This window comes from Lissotriton helveticus, chromosome 8 (assembly GCF_964261635.1).
Source record: "Lissotriton helveticus chromosome 8, aLisHel1.1, whole genome shotgun sequence".
Taxonomy (NCBI): domain Eukaryota; kingdom Metazoa; phylum Chordata; class Amphibia; order Caudata; family Salamandridae; genus Lissotriton; species Lissotriton helveticus.
Window position 1 is genome coordinate 1,639,770,252 of NC_136069.1, and position 16,591 is coordinate 1,639,786,842.

Below are 16,591 nucleotides of genomic sequence, written 5' to 3' on the forward strand. Positions count from 1 at the left end.
ACCCTTTTCATACCTCAGTCATAGCGCATGCTGTCACATTAAGCAAGCCTATTCTTTCAGCCCCCTAGAAAGCACACCGAGTTCCTAAACAAATCCAAGCCTCCAGCACCCTGGGAAATCCCCGCTGCTTTGTTTTGATTTCGTCCGAGAACTCCTGTAAAGCACTGTAAGAACGACCAGTTCTTAGTGACATCTTTATTGACGTCTTATGTCCAGCCTTACGTCAAACCCGGCACCTTTCAGGTATAAATATACCAACAGTTGCCTTAAGCAAATACACGGTGGTAATCCTGGAGCAGAGCAGCTATCTACTTCCGAAGAGCCCAGCTGATGTGAGGGCCCACAGACGCTGCCCCTCCCTTTTGACGCGCTGAGAAAGACGCTGTCTTTTCTCTTGCCGAGAAATCCAGCCTCCGGCGTTTCCAGCTTACCCTTGCGGGTGACTGGGATACCGAGTCCTGAGAGAGAGATACCAGCCCTCCTGCCTTCTAATACCCAGGTACTGAACTGACTAAACCCTTACAGAGAATTCTTGAGTCAGATTCTTGGCAAAACAAACTTAACTTAAACTGCTACTTACTTACTCCTTCCCACGTATTAGGCTTAGGTCAGGTACACCGGGGTAGGCGTAGTTAGAAGCACCAGTTGAGTACGATTAGTCAATGTATATATGTATGTATCTATTTTATCCATTTTAAAGTATCATATGGCTGAGAAACCATATCAATGCTTTTACAGTATTATTTCATAATCCTGCTTTTACTGTATGCACTTTACTTAACTATAAGTATTGCATTTGTAGCAATTCATTTCTCTTGTATGAGGAAAGAGACTGCTCAATAAATAACACCTTTTATTGAAAACGCCCGTCTCTCTTTTTCTCTGCAATCTGGTGAAACTAAGTACGCACCTTTGACTGAGTGGAATAGCTGTCTTTTGTTTTCACACAACTCTAGAGATATACTCTTAATCAGGGAGAGCAAAGTTGTCATGTTTTATGGTTGTCAGAAACTAAATCCCTTCTTGTCTATCCAGGGAGGTCAAACTCCTCCTCGCTTATTCGAGAAAGTTTCTAGTGAACTCTGAGCTAGCTGGCAAAAAACTTAAGTCTAATATAGTCAGTAGAGACCTAGTTAACCTCAGTCCTACGTCTACACTACTGAAGATATTATTCCAATGCGCAGAGCCTATTGGGACTATAGGAACTACACTACAAGAATAGATATATTTTAGCCAAGTGCCATGCATCAGGGACTAATGCATTTTAGAAATGAGGACTGGTCTGGAATGCATCAGTCACACATACAGAGCAGTGGCGGCCGCTATTGAAAGGGGGGTGGGGCGTCGGGGAAAGCAGAGGGGGGAATACAAAATTAAATACAAAATTAAATAAAAGGACTTTCCAGGGTGCCGCTGGACACTGCCTCTTCTCTGTCATCTTCTCCACTTTGCAACAGGAAGGCCACAGCCTCCCAGAATCCTCTGGCCAAGCACGATGCTGTCTTACAGTAGCGTCATGGTTTGGCACTCAGACAGGGATGGGGCGCTGTATGATCCCCAATGCAGCCTGGTGAGGAACATGCAAAGTGCGCAGGGCGGTTGGCCGGCCCAAGAGGGCCACATCTTGCGCACTTTAGAGTGTGTCTAACACTACTTCCCTGACTTGCCCAATACACATTATATCCAGGTGCATCATGGGAGGTCCATAGGCTACAACCCACACGTCTGTCTTGCTCATGTTGGCTAATACTTGTGCCTGCCAGGGATCTGTTAAAGTCTGTTTGGGCTGTATGTAGGAGGCACATTATAAATGCATAATTTCCTAGCTAACCCAACGTGCTGCTGTCCCAGCCACTGCTATACACCAGCAAATCGTGTTAGTATACTTTTCTAAAGTGAGGGTCATTCTTCTAGTGTTGTCCCTTAGCATGAGTTCTGTACTGCCCTCATCAGCTTCCCTGACGTCTCCATTAAGCCAGTGGTAGCAAAGACAGACCTCGTGCCACAATGACTTAGGATAAGGGGAATGGGATGCAGGTTAGAGAGTGGAAAAGGGAGACAAATACCCAACGTGGCCCCCTGGCTCATGCACACGATAACTCTGCTGATTCCTTACAGCCTGCTTCTTCTGTGCCTTAAGCACAGATACTGGCATACACACAAATGAAAAACGGTTTGATATATGAGCTACATTTTCTGTGTTCTTTTGTAGTGCTCAGTGATTGCATGAATTGCCTGCAAGTCTAGTACAACAGTTTTGGACAGCATATAATGAGGTGGCCGCAAGATGTAAATTCCACATGGCCTAATAGTATGACATAATTCAAAATATTGTGAGGGATATTTATGAGTTTCGTGCAAGGATGCTTGTGTTGCATGCACAATTGTTTTTGGGCAGCAAGGGGCACCTTCCTGCACAAAACTTTCCTGAGAGGCACATTGCTCATTCTATGTGTGCTGCAGAATGCCCCTAGGAAGGTGTATCTTTTTGTGCATTCCCAGTTTAACAATTGTGGAAAATCTGGGAATGTGTCAAAAACCATGAGAGATGTGTTGGAACACTGATGCAATGCCCATGGAATGCCGTCCCATGGCAGAGTAAAGCAATGCTTCGATTTATGCTTAGTTGTGTTACTCCTTTAGGGTACACAAAAATTGGTCTTAATTGGCCTCCTAAATTTGATTTTCGAGTTGTGTTGCACGTGCACCCTGTTGTGTGGTGCAAGCAAAATGTTACAGGGTCATAAATATGCCCACGTTTTTCATACCTTACACTTTAAACATAGGCAATCAGACTTCATGTATTATGCTTTTTAGCTTTGTAAAGTCAAGGCATTGGAATGTACTCTTTAGTTGCCAAGGGAAAGCTCACAAAAGTGTGCTCGTCCCTTGCACATGTTTCAACAGTTTGCCCTGATATTTTTGCACCCGTGCAGAGCTTTAAAATGAACCCATATCTTGTTCTAGCTTTAACACTCATCGGCTGCTGGTGTAAGCCAGACATACTTTTAAGATTGCAACCCTGTCATGTCCATGCTTTCAAGGCATGCCTTATGTGTGGTTGTGAACACAAACTCTTCCAGCTCGCTCCTTGCAAAGTTTCAGACTTTGGGTATCCCTTGTTCAGATCAACTGTCGAAGAACAGCACATTTCTTCTCTCCAGGCCGGTCAGACGGGGTGCAGTTTTTTGTTCTGCTTACACAATACTTACTCCCTTACTTTTCAGAAACATTCAAATATGTCTTTGTTTACCCCCTTCAGTCGTGACGATCGCTTTTCTTTCTTAGAGCAGTAGCTGTAAACCTTCATGTTAACGCGTGATCTATTTCAGGGCACCTAGGGGCATATTATCAAGAAACGGCGTTAAAATTATTGTCGATTTAGCATCAGAAAACCCCCGCTAAAGCGGCGATAAAGGGCTTGAAAATATGCCTTTGTGAATTCCCATAGAAGCCCATGTTCTGGTGTCGTCGGCGTATGAGATTATGTTGAGGTTGTGCTGTCGGGCGACATGTGCGAGCGCGGCCATGTAGATGTTGAATAGTGTCGGGCTGAAGGAAGATCCCTGGGGTACGCCGCAGATGATCTTGTTTTCCTGCCGCTAAAGCGATGATAATTTTAATGCTGTTCTTGATAACATGCCCCCAAATGACCCAACATTACACAGTAAGGGTGGAAGAGAAATCTGATTTTGAATGTGCTGGCGGTGACGAGCACTGTGTTTACATCCTTAGGGTCCTATTGATTCGTTTTTCACACAATCCAAACACTTTGCTGCGCTGCATGAAATGGAGAGGGCAGAAATGCGCCATTTCTATCACGATATAGTGCTGCTCACTACTTGTACTGGCACACTTTTGACTGCCTAGCGCCAACGCAGATTGGTGTGAGGGTGCCTTTGTTGCAGGCAGGATTGCTTTCAAGAAAAACAATACTTGGAGGCTTTTCCCCCATTCTATGTGTGCTGAAGAATGTAGAACCTGTAGAAAGAGTTAAAAATGTGACAAAACCAACATATTTTTCCAAGTTATCCCTCCCATGGGAAGGTGTAGCATTGTAATGCATTCCCAGGTCTGCCATTCATGGTATATATGCCAATGTGCCCAAATCCATTGGTGGATGCATGGAAACACCCCCACCCCCATGGAGTTTCTCCTTGGGCCAGAGTAACACAAGGCAGCAACTTGAGCTGCTCCAGATTTAACAAGGTACCCTTGCGTGCCTTGGTAAATCTCATTCTCGGTTTTTCGTTAACCTGCGTCATCTTAAGTGGCATAAGGGCGACACAAAACCTTTGCTAAATCAAGCCCTTAATGTGTGCATGATCAACTGCAGCACTTTTTCAGTGTACCTCCCTACACTGTGCATAACTCACATCTGACTCTGTGTTCAATGGATTTCCAGCAGGAGTAGCCGGGGTAGCAGCTGAAAAGCCTTACTTGCTTTTTATTACCCCTGGTACTGATCCTTGCTACCCCTGGTGTCAGCGATCATAGTGTTAGTGACAGGAGCACAAAGGAAGCATGTCCCCTCCCCTCCCCCTCAAATACGCCATGAAAATGTCCTCGCCGTTGACCCAGATGCATTGTTTTCATCGAGAAACATTAATATTCAACATGCAATATTTGTAAATTGTCTCACATATGGTGAAAATCTTTCTGTTCACCATTCCACATGCAACACTGATGTAAAGTCGATTTGAATGTGTCTTGTTTCTAATGACTCCTCTGTGCACTGAGAGTGGTTTGTTTGACAGCTGGTTGCCAACGTCACCGCCCTGGGGAAGAAGGTCAGAAGAGCGCCCAGAGACGGCCCTCCCCGAAGGATGGGCTGCTGGAGTGTGAAGCCTTTATAAACCCAGAGCAAGAACCGAGCGGGACCTGGTGCAGAGCCCGGCTGCTGCTCGGAAACAGGGGATGTGCCTGCATCAGCACCAGCTCCCAGAGCAGAGCAGAGGCTGTCAGGGGGCAGCTGACCTCAGAGGGTGAGTCCAGAGAGCCCTGCCCTGCAGTGTCACTCACACTTTTCAAAGGACAGGTCCAGGGCGGGAATCATGTTCTAAGTGCTTTCTGAGTACATCCAAAACAAGTCCCTGCAGATCGATAGCATTAGGAGATTTAATTTGTCGAGGAGAGATGCAAAATATACTTTACTTTAACTGCACATCAGCTAATAGCATCAGCGCTTTATAAAATGCTCAAATTGAATTTAAGGAGAGAGAACCCTCAGTTATAAACACCACAATATACATTTCATCATTGTGCTATATAAGGCACCAGGGACATTACTTACAGCATATTCAAATGTTTGCTGCTAGCGTTTAGAAAGCTAACATCCATTGGCAACTTCAAGAGGTAAGTGCTATTTATGTGTGTGTTTCTCTGTAAAGGTGTCTTATAGTGCTGTGCATCTGGAACATGTGAGGGGTCACAGTAGTGCTGTTTGAGGAGGTAGGGGTGTATTTTGGCTTGATGATGCTGTGCATCATGGATACAGAACCATGCAAGTGAGTGCATACACAATGCTGTTTTTTCTATTTAGTTATCAATCTGAGTTGAATTGCTAACTTTTTATTCAAAGCAGGTAGAGGGGGAACAACATAGGTGAAGGCAACAAGGTGGATCATGTATGGGGAAAGCAACATGGGCTTGAGTAGGCGAAAAGCAACACGGGTTTAGGGACAGAAGCAACATGGGATGCAGGGTGGGGCGGGTTTTTTATATTGTGTGGGAGACACAATACATGGATGGATGCAGAATGGGGCACAGGTGGGTGGGCAGTAGCAACGTGGGGTGGAAGGAACAAGCGTGCGTGGTGGTAGTATCAAATGAGTGAAAAAGAGCCAAGTGGAGTTAGGGAGAAGACACATGAGTGTGAGGTCACAAGTGAGAGAGAGGAGCATGGAGCATGGAAGGGGAGAGAAGTGCACAGGGGAGGCAACAGGAACACACCAGGTGCAGGACAAACATAAAAAGAGGAAACACAGCCCACACAGCCAATAAATAAGACACAAGCTAATAAGAGTGACAATGAAGACAACCAATGATAAGCTAAGGCAGGCTCTAAGCCCACTGTAGGATAACAATATTTCTTGCAACAGACAGTGCCAGTGCTGTCTTGGGCTAGACTTAAAAATGCTAATCTGTATCACAAAATACAGTAGCGTATGTGGGGGAAACACAGTCACTCTCGAAAATCAGTTCACATGATCTCTGCCTGGTACTTAATTCTAGCTTTATGAGAGGCACGTCCACAGAACAGCAGAGCTTGCACTCATGTTGAGAGAAAGATTTAAAGTATAGAATCAATCATTTTTCCCTAGACCACAGCTAAACTAAGGGGCATATTATCAACAACTAGCGATATTTATCGCTAAATAAGCTTAGTGACATTTTTCCCATCGCCGTGCATCGCCGGATTTTATCGCAGATATAACGTGCTATTAGCAACGTTTATCTCAAATGCGATAAAATATCTGGTGATAGCTGCTTAATTCGTGAATATCGCTGTAAATCCAGCGATATTCAGGCATTAGCGCCAATAGGGTCTAAGCCTGAATATCCAACGCCCATTGGATATAAAGGTTAAGAAGTGGTCTGAGCAGGGGTTTTTAGCGATATTCTAGCTTAGTGCGAATCCTTTTATCACTACGCCTGTGTTGATAATAGGCGATAGCGATGTTGGCGACTGCTTTCAGTCGGTAACAGGTTGAGTACGACCACTTTGCATGTCAGTAGTGATAAATATCGCTGACATGCAAAGCGGGCCCCAAACCACTCGCTATCGCCTACAAACTGTTGCTAACTGCTGTTAGCGACAGCTTGCTAATAGGGCGATACAATCATTGCCGCTTTAGCGGGAAAAAAGTCCAGCTAAAGCGGCGATAAGGCCCTTGATAATATGCTCCGTAATGTAGTTTATTTGAGCCACAGAAAGTAATTGCAAAGATTGTTAACAATGTCTGGGCAAAACAAAATTAAAGCATTTTAGCATTGCCAGTGAACGCAGCCACTGCACAGCCTGCACAGCTTCGTGCCATCCAGGACCTAAATCTTTTTAAAAAATCATTAAAAACTCATCTTGTTCAACTATGACGCTATCATTCCTACTCCTACTATCTTCCTGCATGAGTTTGCGCCAGGACACTCCTGAATAATTGAGCGCGCAACAAAACCACCTATAACATAACATAACAGTGAGAGGGCTAAGCAGTGATTAGGGAATTGCATCCATCTCTAGAATAGTTTTAAAGCATAAAAACTGTACATAATGAGATCAAGTGATGTGTTACCAGTGGATCCACACAGTCCGGGTAGGACAGCATTTACTGGACTACCTGAAAGAAACCAACAAGTCGTACGGTGTCCAGGCTGTCGGAATCCTACTGACTCCTCAAAGGATAATATTGTAATGTTCAGATGCAAACAAAACCTCCAGCTGCACCACTCTCTTATGTAAAGACCACTGACTGAACAAATAGATGGACATCACATCTGGAAGGCTGAAATATGAGCATCAAATGGCTTGAGTGACAGTGTTTCATCTGCCTGAGAGAACATAGATGGATACATTTAGGATACATGAGAGAAACATTCCTATAGCTAAAGATATACATTATTAAAAACAAGAGCATTCCAATATTTAAAACAGCAGTAATGTTCCACACTCCACAAGTGTGTTTATTAAAGCCTGTCTGACACGCCAGGCAGGTCTTCTGTACACATCATGTTCACAATGAATGGTTACAACCTTCTAGAGTGTATATGGTATGCTAGAGGGTGAAGCTGGGCATGAAGACCACACACCAGGGAGTTCATATTTAAAATGTATCTCCACATTAAGCCATTTCTTATAGCATGGGCCAATTCAAAGTTCCCATTCCAATTAAAACAATAAAAAGATGCACAGGTGCTCGCTGCTGAAGCCTATCTTTAAGTAATGAAGTAGATTTCCCATAGATAGTCCAGTGAGATTAGAAAAAACCTATAGGTATCTGCACAAGAAAGACCCGGTAGCCATGGGCAGTGCAAAAATGGAGTAATAGCATCAAACATCTGAACTTCCAAAATGGGCCTGTGTGGATAATTGCAACTAGGCAGAAAATAATCCTCAGATTTAGCTTTTTTTGTAAACATGTATGTTAAACTCTGCTGCTGTCAGAGGTCTGCTGACCAGTCCTTGGCTCATATATGTTCTGCTCTACAACCTCATACTCCTTCATCCTTGATACAGCAGCAATGCTGCTATGGGGAGTGACCTGGCCTAAGTAAATATGTGCAAAGGACAGTGTTTTTAGTGCCCCAAAGCATCTATAATGTGTGATCACAACGCCTAGTTATCAGTTTCAGGCCTGTCAGTCACAGCCACTCCACCATTATCATATTGTTCTTCCTTTAGTAAAAACCAAGGCTACCTGTCAAATGTTAGGTAACTGCTCATCACTTTCTTTTTCCCTTCTACAACATCAAGTCCCAAAGCTCCTGACATCAAGAGTGGACAAATGCAAGGATCAGACTTCTTTGTGAGTGTGGAAGTTTGGGGCACAAGGGAAGACTGGGCAGCTGTAATAGTCTGAGATGTTTTAGTCAGTGTGTTAAGAGTGCAGGTGCTTTAAGGTAGTGAACCCCCGAGCTGATTTAATGTTAAACAAAAAGTACATGAGATCTCAGCAGGGGCGCACTATATTTGAAAAGGAGAGTATTGTCAATTCTCAGTAGTAAACAGGTACTTTTAGACACCAAGTGAAATCAACATTTCAGGTGTATCAATAAAGGTCCCAATCACACCAAAAGGGCCTTTTCTCACTATAGAAAAATAGCAAATGTTTATTGTTAGCCAAATCTTTGGTACACATTTATTCAACCTCAGAACGATGAAAGACTCAGTGGATACCGTTTTCATTGTCCTACAAAACTACCCAAACTGGTAAACTGAAACACCAAGATTCGATACCTAATTGTTTCCCAAAACTACTACTTTCATGGGTAAAGTTTTGGCATTCCAATATTTTGGTTAGTCTTGTTTTCATCCCATTTGCCACCTTTTGCCTACCAGTCAAAGTGACCAGAGCCATCACTGCACCTTTTCACTCCCCTTCATATTTTGGGGTTGTAGCATTTAGGCATTATTTCTAGTTGGTTTTAATACAATATCAAAATAATACTGTAAAATTGGATAAATATGCAATGGAAAACTGCAAAAATAGACTTTACTAACAAGATCTTAACCTCAAGTTGTATCAAATATCCAGCTGAGAAATATATGCATTACAGTCTCATCCAGCCTATGTATTAACAGTAAAACCTTAAGTGCCACCCTTCCTGTGCTGTTCTCTTCATAGTTTATTGAAGTGTAATAGCTGGTAAACCTCAAACAGAAATATCCAGGCAGCTAATACCTTCCTTCCTTGTTATATACAGGAAGATTCAGAAAATAGTCAATGTTAGCATCTTTTTATTTTACAATCGTTTCTTCTGTATCACATCAGGGCAGTTAAGTTTCACAACAACATAAGTTGAAATAGAATCTGAAGAGCCTACGTGTTTTAAAAAGGAAAAATAAACAAAACAGTGAAAATATTGCTTTTTCACATTGTGGACTATGTGGAGAAACTGACCCCACCACTTCTTGGAATACAGGGTACATTTACTTGAATCAAAAAAACTACCAATCCTCCAGCAAAAACCAGGATTTTTCATCTTTTAAATTTTGAATCAGAAAGCTAGAGCCGAACTGAAATGTTTTCCAGATGTTTTATGCAATTGGCCATTCTTAAACTACAGCAAGGCAGAGAATGGTTTGTTCTGTGTACATGGACATTGCAAATCTGATCAGCAGGGTATGAAAAGAATGGCTTAATACTGAAAGGTATTGCTAATTACTATGGCAAAAAACACAACATTGCTGTGATAAGTGCAGAAAATGTCATTAGGTCATGGGCTACCTCACAACTTTCCGCTAAGTAGAAATGCTGCAATGCCAGCTAAGGCCAAGCAAACAAAATGCTGTACCATTATTAACTGAAACATTTCTGTCTATTCTAGCTTAAAACAGGATGAATCAAATTCTCTTTTTCTGACATTCAAAATGAACTTATCAGTTCACATGGAAATTATATGTTAACAAAGATATTAGAAAAAGTGAAAATCCCTCCCCTTTATTCAGTTTTAATGGATGAAATATGAGACTGCACCACACCTGAGCAGATGTCCATTTGTGCACATTTCTTGTAATTCAATCAGTCCACGTAGGGTTATGGGGATTGTATGGATTTGTTAGGATGTATTCATGCAGTCAACAACTGAGGAATTACTGGCTAATATTCTTCTATCATTCCATAGTGACATTGGTCTTGGCATTCTGGACCTAGGAGGTAAAGTTTATGATGAGGCTGCCAACACAAGTGGGAAAAAGCAGTAGTCAATAAACTAAACACCCTCTGGCTCATTATGCTGTGTCAGGCCCATGCTCTACAGACTACAACTGGAAAGCGCTGCAGTCTTCACTTGATACAGAACATGATGATGACTATTTCTGAGATGGGCACCTTTTCAACCTAGAGGATGCACAGACTCTACAAGGAGGTTTAGGGAAGAGAATGAAGACAGGAAAAAACATGATGAGTTCAGGAAGTGAGAGTAAGTGGACTGCAAGTTATGGGTCTGTGACCGCCTTCTTGAAAAAATATGTCATCCAGGAAGATTTAACAGGAGAATAAAGAGGTAGACAGTAAAGTGTTTCTTAGCTCCTTCAACACTTGATAACATCAGGTTTTTGGGTGTGTGTGTTTGTGATCATATCGTACATTTCACAGTCCTTCTCTCAAATGTCTGCAGTCCCAATTTGGTGATCACGTGAAAACTCTTTTGCAAAGGGGGCTTATAACGTATTCAATAAAAAATGGAAGAAGCAAAAATAATTTGAAAATTTGACATTTTGTCAAATTCCCAGGCAGCAAATTAAGTTGACTAGTTTTTTCAAAATCTTTTTTTTTTCTATCGATCACAATATATCTTATTCAGCTGCATTAACATTATGTAGAACTCTTTGTCATTGAAATGTGTGTGTGCTCCCACCTATCACAGAGGACATTGCAAATATATATTGTATCTTAATAGCATGTCCTATTGGGTTACTTCAAGAAAGGCCTTCCTAAATCAGATTCCTTCAATGCTGAATTCAAACACAGAAATGACTCTCGTGTTCCACGAGGATTCCAAGGTGTTTAGCTGGCGCAATAAAGCTTGCCATCTTTGACTAAAACAAACAACCTAAATATTGTTTTTTGCATCCTTCTTGTTCTTCCAATTGGCAGAAAAACAGCTGAAGGTTTCAGGTGAATGGAATCATGGCTGGGAAAAAATATAAATGAAAGCAAAGGATAGAATTTGAAGAGAGAATCGGTGCATGTACCAAGGTACTGAGTGGTAAAACAAGATCTAGTAATGATTGATATCCTGTATATTTAGGGGCATTTTTGCCAAAGAGTTTACAACGCTCTTACGCCACGTATGGTGACGCAGAAGGACACCGAACCTAGAATGAGATTTACCAAGCCATGCACGGCTATTTTGCGAGGCACTGTGTGGCTTGGTAAATCTAGAGCAACACAAGACAGGGCAAGTTGCTGCTGTGGTTTAGTCTGCTCCAGGAAGGCTTTTCATTGGTGGCTTGCACCAATGGAGTTTGGTGCATTCCTAGATTTATCATGAATTGCAGACCTGTGAATGCATCAAAACGCTACACTCCCATGGGCTGCGTAACAAGGAGAAATATCTTAATTTCTCCTCGAAAGTCCCTCTTTCGATGTGTGCTGCATTCTCCAGCATGCAACGAAAGAGGCAAAAGCCTCAGAGATTTGTTTTTGTGCAGGAAGGTGATAGAGCGCGCGGGACCACAAGCTCAATTTTACTATACTCACCTGGGCCCACATACATTCACGCTTGAGCTAGTGGTCCTGCCTTCTACTGCCTACAGTCTATCAGAACTTTGAGTCCTTTTAGGACTTATACCTGTAAACCATGACTTACCAATCCTTGTCACTTATGCTATAAGTCCTAGGGATCGAAAAGAAAGTTAGAATAATTAAGTAGCATTTAACAGTTTTACCTTTCCTGAAATAACCACAGACTCGGGAGAAGTTTTAACTCTTTATCTATTCAAGTTTAAGTGAGTTTTCTTCCAAATTACAGAGATCAAGAATTTTATAAGTAAGAAAATGATTAATAAAATATTAAGTTTGCAAGAAATCACAGTAAAGCCTTTAGACATTGGGATTATATTTACCTAGAATGGTGCAAGGACCAATCCTGGCCACAGGCTGGGGTAAAAGACAAGGCCCCAAACTAATCAGGTGTCCAAGGGACAAGACAGGTGCCGATAAGGACAGGTGACCTTCGCTAAGTGCAATGCCAGCTTTACACACCTCTCTAGTAAAATGTGGTACCCCGACTGGGTAATCGATAATTCCCAACAAACACCTTGATTCTTCTAACAGAGTGTTCCACCAGCACCTCTGCTCTCCTATAGCATGCATTGGATCAGAGACAGGTCAGCTATTCGGACAAGTCGGACAATTTCTCTAACTAAACCTACCTTAATTATACCATTTCCAGGGCAATGTACCACCCCTAAATGTTGCAAATATATGTGTTCCCCTTCAGTGATTGGTCAGAAAGACGAGGAGAGGTCATCAAACCATACTAAGATGAGATCATTCTTCATTGACTTATATTGATCAAGTTTCCCGCCCATAATTTATTTTCTCTCAACTTTATTCCGCCCACCAATATTATTTCATTTTGTTATACAAATTGTATACAGTTGCAGTACTTCTTTTTTCTCAGGTCAGGGAGTAAGGTTCTCAGGCTCGTTGCCGGGAAGACAGTTAATTGTCATCGACTCAATGCCATTGCATGAGGTCTCTGAAAGTTCCCTGCACCTGCCCAATGCTGATTCAATATGGAGGTGCAAGTCACTCTTGGGCCCAAATACGAGCTAATAGCAAAGTCAAAGAAAGACACATTAGAATACAAAAATAAATTAATGCACTGTATACCACTTATCTCTACTCTAACCCCATTACTTTATTTATACTATAGCATTAATGGTTAAGCAGAACAGACACGTTTTAGTACATGGGGCAGCATATGCTTTAGTATGAGTTAGCATGATGCGGCCATCTGGGCTCTAGGGCGCAGAAGCAAGAAGTTTCCCGCCAAAGCAAACAACGTCACACCACGTAGATGTGCCGGACTCATGCGCAGTAAAGTTGCCGCGTTTTTGGCGGGCATTTTTAAGACACTCGGGCTATTGAAAGTAAAAAGCACATAGACAAGCTTCCCCAAATTACTAAATATGTTGTGTAATGCAAAATATTAGTAGACAAAACATGTTGATAAATTAATTAGAGGTTATATCAAGTTTCTGCACTTGTGAATCCTTGCACCATCAGTGGTGTCTCTTCCTGGAAAAAAAACAATCCAGCCTGCAATGCAGGCACCTTTCCATCATGGTGCAAGGGTGCCTGCATTGGCTCTTGGTAGCACATAGCTCACCAGCGCCAAGAGAGGATATGAGTGCGACATATAATGTTAAATATGACTCGTGCCTGCCCTCTTCCTATCACGCAACGCAGCAAGGAATCATGCTGCACTTCTTTTGAGTGACATTTTGATAAATCTGCCCCTTAATATTGTATTGTATAAAATACAAGCCGCTAGACATTTTATACTTCGTGTTGTTACATAAAAGAATATTCATTATGTGCCGGGTGGGTGGGGGGAGGGGCATGTCTAAGTTTTAAGAGTGCCGTCAGCAACAGTGAGCTATTAATTTTGTAAAATATGTGTTGCTCACAAGGCATCTGTTTTTCTACTTAAATAACATTATACTTCTAAGTTAATAAAGGGCATGGAGAGGCTTTTTCATTTTACTAGTTCATTTCTTCAAATAAACTCAACAGGGACCAATAAAATACTTTCATGTGGTTTGAGTACTTTATAAAACAAATGTTGAGCATAGCTTCGATAGTACACGGTATTTTTTGTCAAATGCATCATCTTTACCTAGAATATCCAAGCTAAGTGTTGTTTTGTTCACTCTTATTTAAGGCCAGTATGATTCCAGAACTAAGAACGATTTACTTCAGAACTTTGCCAGAATGGAATTAGAAAACCAATTTGTACAAGAGAAATTCAACATCCTTTAATCCATTAAGCAAGTAAGTAAAAAAATGGAAATCGTAATCCCCACCTTCATCATAAGTGTGGTACTGTCTTTATGGCACCTGAATAAGGAACAGCAGGACTGTTGTGAATGGGGTTAGAAGTGAGGTAATATTTCTTAGCCAGCTTGAAAAGTCGTATGAGCCTGTATCAAATTGGAAATCAGTATGTCATTTTAGTCAAGTGTAGACTACAGCTGGCACAGGAGAAATTAACAATCTATTTATGATTACATTTGATGTCACTGCAGAATTTTGCAGCACATGTAACTTGTTGAAAACTGTTTGGAAGTTTGCCATCAAAAGGACAACACCATAATCCATTTGGAAGCAGTAATGGCGAAAAGGTTTTTCAACAATAAAGAGAATGTAGCTTAACAAAAGAAAATGTAACTTATGCAACTCTTTAAGATAAGATAGTGACTAGACAACTGGATGGCCAGGTAGACTTGGCTGTACAGTGGGAGCTGTTATTTAAGATACACTCCAATAATGATTGTTGGCAGAAATACTGAGGGTCCTTTATAACTTGACGTGCAATCTGACATTCCTCAAAGTCAGTGAATGCAGCGGCCTCTGCTGCCCCCACAGAGAGCCACCCCCCCCCCCCCTTCAAAAAGCATTTTGAGGGAGTGCCAGCATCAACTGCACTCAAAACTGAAGTGTTTGTCAATCAGACACTTTGGGCCCGATGTAGGTGGCCCATTACCGGTCGGTAAACCCGTAATTCGGTAAATTTCAGGCTTACCAACCGGTATAGAGCCATTCCTGATGTAGGGGAGGATTCGGTAAATAACGGATCGGTATTTACTGATTCAGTATTTACCGAATCATCATACCGAATCAGTAAATGACATGTAGGAAGCACTTTTGAGAGAGCTGTTGTGCTTTAAGGGTTCGTTATTTACCATAAACTATTAGTTGGTGGTAAATACCGAATACCTTTGAAAATGCAAATCTGTGCATTTTCAACAGTGCCATGTGGCAGATCATACATGCCCTTAGGGCATTCATGTGTGCCACATGTGTGCCACATATGCACACGAGCACTATTGAGGGGTGCAACAGTGTGTCAATGTGACACCTTGCCACCCTTGAAGGTTTCCCTATTTTACCGAATCGGTATTCACATTCATTGCACTTCATTGCACCTCCAGGCCCATAGGAATGAATGGGAGTTACTGAATCGGTAAATACTGATTCAGTAATACCGATTTATTTGCTACATAGCATTTACTGATTCTAAAATACCGAATCGGCAAAATTCGGTATTTTAGAATCGGTAAATGTACTTTACCTACATCTGGCCCTTTATCTTGTATGCATGCTCTGCACGTTTTTGTTTCTTAAGAATACTCTCTAAAAGCAGGAGTTGGGCCAGTGAGAGATCTCCTTGCCTCAGGCCATCATGCCAGAGCGCCAGAGCAGGCAAATCTATCAACGATTGTCTGTCACTAAAACCAGAGATACAGCCAGAGAGTGAATTTCGGTCGGGCTCCTGGGCTATGAGAGAAGGACTGGACTATTTTACTGTGTTACAATGTACTTTAGGCTGCTATGTCCAAAGCTCTTTCCTAAATTGAAGAAGATTACGGGGGGTCCGTATGTGCATGGGGTATTTTTCAGCAATAGAAGACTGTGGAATTCCTTTATTGTGGGTATGATGTTGTCATATTTATTTACAATTTTTAAAACCGCTGCACTCTTAGTTTCTTGGTGCTCGAGATGATCACCTCCTAGTCCTTGAGGTGCAAATAGAAATCAAATCAAATGTAGAGCCTTCCACCGTGTAAGGTCGAATCTTGTGCACTCCAATGGCACCAATGCGCGTAAATTATTTCAAGAAATCCGTCAACTCAGTATTCAAGTCGTGGTTATCTCTATTTAATACTTAATCTTCTCATTTTGAACTCATCATATTTCAGCATATGATTGAATGTCCTTTATCATATATACATCAGTAATTGTATATCCATGAATTTCAATAGATCACAAAAGTGAGCACTATCCCCTATGCATTTCATGCATAGCACTTTGTCAGGGGGAATCTATAAAGAAACAAACCAAAAAAAACATATTTCTATCGCTGACCTGCGATATCTCAGAATGCACAAAAAACAGTTAAAAAAACAGGTGAAGGTACTCTGCAAAGTCGAGGGAATGTGCATAAAGGAAAATATAGAACAGGAAAGCAACAGTGATTAGCGAGCCGGTGATTACTGTATGATAACTAAATAAAGTGATGTGGCCGTTGTTAAATCAAAAAAAGCAAGTGGAACCCAAGGTGCCGTACAGGATAAAAACATGTGTCGGCTTGCTAACAGGTGATGTGCTACGGATTCAAAGGTGAACATGGGAGTAAAATG

The 16,591-nt window shown here is 41.8% G+C and overlaps 1 long non-coding RNA gene across 1 annotated transcript in view; it reads left to right on the top strand.

Annotated features, from left to right (window-relative positions):
* The first annotated feature begins 4,865 nt into the window (after positions 1–4,865).
* LOC144772114 (uncharacterized) overlaps positions 4,866–16,591 on the top strand; it is a 40,812-nt gene continuing 29,086 nt past the window's right edge. The window contains exons 1-2 of the long non-coding RNA XR_013599649.1: positions 4,866–4,985; positions 14,113–14,222. This is a non-coding gene — a long non-coding RNA (uncharacterized LOC144772114). The remainder of the gene's footprint in view (positions 4,986–14,112; positions 14,223–16,591) is intronic.